General features: G+C 39.9%; 1 non-coding gene across 1 annotated transcript; it reads left to right on the top strand.

The window, feature by feature from the left end:
- The first annotated feature begins 511 nt into the window (after nt 1–511).
- TRNAA-AGC (transfer RNA alanine (anticodon AGC)) lies at nt 512–587 on the top strand. Its single transcript has one exon. It is a non-coding gene; the product is annotated as a tRNA-Ala (tRNA).
- Nucleotides 588–4,115: the final 3,528 nt, after the last annotated feature.

Here is a 4,115-nt window from a genome sequence, read left to right as displayed (position 1 = left end):
GTACAAACCTTTTTCAACTTACATAAAATTAACTAGCTTTTATAACAATTTACTTTAAGTCAGAACTCTTAATTTTAAACTTTTAACCTTTAATGACAGTTAAGTTGACTTTCTTTATGCCCTAGTTTCCTTTTTCCCAAAGTCTGATTAAAAGAGTCCTTAGTGAGTTTCTTCATTTTTTAACCATATGTAGACCAACCAGCTTTTGGTTTGTGTTTGGAATAGGGCACACCATTTTTCTACCTTAGCAGCAGTGGGAGTTGTCAGGATTATGGTGTGTGGACCCGTCCGTGTGGAAGTCAATCCTTGGATGATGTACTGGATCTCCTGGTAATGCTGGAAGCGCCTCTCAGACAGTCTTTTGAACAGTTTGCTGAGTAACTTATAAATCCTGCCAGTACATAGGGAAGGGGTGGTTATGCTTCTTTTACTATTTGATTCATGCATTTTATTTTCCCTGAACCTTTTGGTGCCTGTGGGCACAATGTAACTTCAAATTAACTTCTAGTTAGCCCTGGCCAGTTGGCTCAGTGGTAGAGCGTCGGCCTAGCATGCGGAGGACCCGGGTTCGATTCCCGGCCAGGGCACACAGGAGAAGCGCCCATTTGCTTCTCCACCCCTCCGCCGCGCCTTCCTCTCTGTCTCTCTCTTCCCCTCCCGCAGCCAAGGCTCCATTGGAGCAAAGATGGCCCGGGCGCTGGGGATGGCTCTGTGGCCTCTGCCTCAGGTGCTAGAGTGGCTCTGGTCGCATCATGGCGACGCACAGGATGGGCAGAGCATCGCCCCATGGTGGGCGTGCTGGGTGGATCCCGGTCGGGTGCATGCGGGAGTCTGTCTGACTGTCTCTCCCTGTTTCCAGCTTCAGAAAAGTGCAAAAAAAAAAAAATTAACTTCTAGTTAATATTGGGTTCCTTTTCCTACTAGCTTTGAAACTGTGGACACAAATGCAGGTCCAATACTAGAATGGGCAAGCTAAACCTGGAAAGCATTCTATATAGCAATTTCCTAACAATTGTCAATTGTTTTATTAAAGTCTACTTCTAAACATTTACCTGGGAAAGCCTTTTTTCCTGTTTTTTATAATTTCCTTACTTTGCTTAGTATTCACTTAGACACAAACTAAACATTCTGATATTATGCCTTCTGTAATAGATTCTAAGTCTGGCTTTTCTAATTATCCCTTTCCTATTGGCAAAATATTTTCTAATTAGTTTTGAATAAACCTTTGGCTATAAGGGTCCCAAAACCCCACTGGTTTTGGGTGGCATCTATTCATTTGAATTACTATGTTCCAATTTTGAGGCAGATTGGAAAAAATATATAATAAATAAAAAAAATTAAAATAGCTAATGTTAGCAAATACTATAATTAGTGTCCTAATACAATAAAGTGAGTAAAGCCTACTAGATTATTAAACAAAAACTAAGTCCTAACCAATATAACAGGATTCAAAATAAAATTCTTACAGACAGTCACAAATGTTCTTAACATGTTAATGTAACTTCACTAAGTCTATGTTGACACTATTGTTACTTTATATTATTTATAAATGTAACCCAATTTCCACTTCAGTCCCAAAGAGCAGAAGTCACACATATTCAGGAAAGTACATAGGGCACCAAAGTTGTGGTCACATTCTATACTTTACAGCTAGAGTCTAAGTCCTAATGATTACTGCTTTTAACTGGAATTAGGAGCATGTCCCAGACTAAAATAGGCATGGGGCATTGAGACAAGAGGAATAAAGGAGACATTATATATTAAATAAAGCAACAAAAATCAGACTATCAATACCTACAATAGAGATCTTCGAGGGATGAATAAAATTCAAATATTCAGGCAAGACATAGTAAATGGCCCTTGTGTTTACAAGAAATGAGATCAGTTTACCTGCCACTTGGAAGAAATTCCCTAGGCTCATCCAAGGTGACATGAAATGGGGCCAACAGCCCTGGGCACGTTTTAGCCTTCAGTGGCAAGTCCCAGCAGACTAGGCAAGGTCAGGTCACAGTGAGTTGGAAAGGGCTGGAAGAGACTGAACCCTCCCTCTGCAGAGCAAGGGGGCAGCTTACCTTCTCGTGTCCCTTTTTCCCACAGCAAAGGCATGTCCCCCAGTGGGGCCGAGAAGCCTGGCAGGCTTTAGCTCAATGACCTTCCTTTCCACTCTTGAAGTAGGGCCCTGATGGAATCCTATGAAGCCCCTTCAGGGAGCTGGAGCCTTTAAGGGTGTATGCCAAAAGTTGGTATTTTCCTGATCTCTTTTTGGCTCTATTTACCTTTTCTGTTACTATCTTGTTCATTATAGACCTTAAAAGCCATGCTCAGAAGATCTCGCTGAGGGGCTTGAGGGTCCTTATCTGTTTATATAAACTTTTGGAAAAAGACAAAAGCAGCATAATTAGCTGGATTAAATCAAGAAAAACAGGTTTTGGTGTCTCCTTTAGGATTCTAGAGTCTTTGATGCTGAATAATTTAGTACATTAGCATTCAAAAGAAATTTCAAACAAATACCATGATAAAAATAGATTTTCAGGAGTTCCAGGATATGGCTCCTTTTCTTATATTACTTAGCACTGAGCAATATTGTTTCAAAATGATAATAAACTAAATATTACATAAAAAGACATTATTGCCTGACCAGGCGGTGGTGCAGTGGATAGAGCATTGAACTGGGATGCGGAGGACCCAGGTTCAAGACCCTGAGGTTGCCACCTTGAGTGCGGGCTCATCTGGTTTGAGCAAAGCTCACTAGCTTGGACCCAAAGTTGCTGACTCAAGCAAGGGGTTACTCAGTTTGCTGAAGGCCCACGGTCAAGGCACATATGAGAAAGCAATCAATGAACAACTAAGGTTTAACAACAAAAGACATTATTAACAATTCCTAATATTTAAACTAAGATTTCAATATTACAAGGCTATAAAACAGTAGATAAAAGAATTAACAAAAGGCCTTTGAAATAACATATACATTTAACATGGAAAATACTTATTACACAGTAAGGGGTTCTTGGTACAAACTACCCAGTGGGCAAAGAGATATTAACTTTCTTTTGACCCACAGTAATTTACACTATTAAGTTAACATGAGAAACAGGATGCCTAAGGGGGAAGCAGACTCCAAGAACTGAGAGCCTGCCACTTTTACCCTTTTTTTTCTTTTCTTTTGCCATTTGTCCTGTAGCCAAGCTCCATAGCAAGATAATGGGGCTTCTCCCAAGCAGGGCTTAAATCAATTTACCACCTGCAAACTAACTGCCTTGCTTTGAGCAGCTAATTGAAATACAAATTTTACAAAATTACTTTCCCAATAGTGGGTTGCTTTAACCTATATGAGGTTTCCAATTTTTCCTGCAATTCCCTGAAAAAAAATTTTTGTTATAATTTTTACTATTATGGTTAATGCAGTGGGTCTTCCCCTATTTCTGCTGTTACTATAGGCTCTCCTCTCGGGGTTCAATGAAGAATCTTGGCCCTTCAGTCCTCGAGATTTAGGACCTTAGAACTTTCCTTAGCCACTTGTAATATGGAACATTTATTTTTCCAATGTCCTTTTCCTTACAAAAAGCACATTGAGCCTGACCTGTGATGGCACAGTGGATAAAGGGTTGACCTGGAAACAGTGAGGTTGCCAGTTCAAAGCCCTGGGCTTGCCTAGTCAGGGCACATGTGGGAGTTGATGCTTCCTGCTCCTCCTTTCTCTCTCTCTCCTCTCTAAAATTAATAAATAAAATATATTTTTAAAAAAAAGCACATTGATCTTTTTCCTAGCATAGTTCTATTCTTCCTTGAATTTCTTCTTTTTCCTTTATTTTCATTTCTCTCTCTTGGGGGCTCCTTGGTCTTAAAAGAGTTTGTCTCTTAGAGCACTGATACTACTACTTTAGCTATTCTTTTATCTTGTTTTACCTCAATTGTCTCCCTAGTATGAAACACTTTCTGAGCTATTGAAATTAACTGGGATTTACTCATGCCCTCAAACCCTCTAGCTTTTGAAGTTTCTTTTTAATATCTGGGGCTGACTGAGTCACAAAAGCCAGATTAATAGCCACACTGTTTTCAGTAGCATCCAGGTCTATGGGGGTATACACCCAGTATGCTTCACAAAAGTGTTCAAA

The sequence above is a fragment of the Saccopteryx leptura genome, chromosome 2, assembly GCF_036850995.1.
Source record: "Saccopteryx leptura isolate mSacLep1 chromosome 2, mSacLep1_pri_phased_curated, whole genome shotgun sequence".
Classification (NCBI taxonomy): Eukaryota; Metazoa; Chordata; class Mammalia; order Chiroptera; family Emballonuridae; genus Saccopteryx; species Saccopteryx leptura.
Note: the sequence above shows the minus strand (reverse complement) of the source record. Positions and strands in the feature narration are given on the sequence as shown.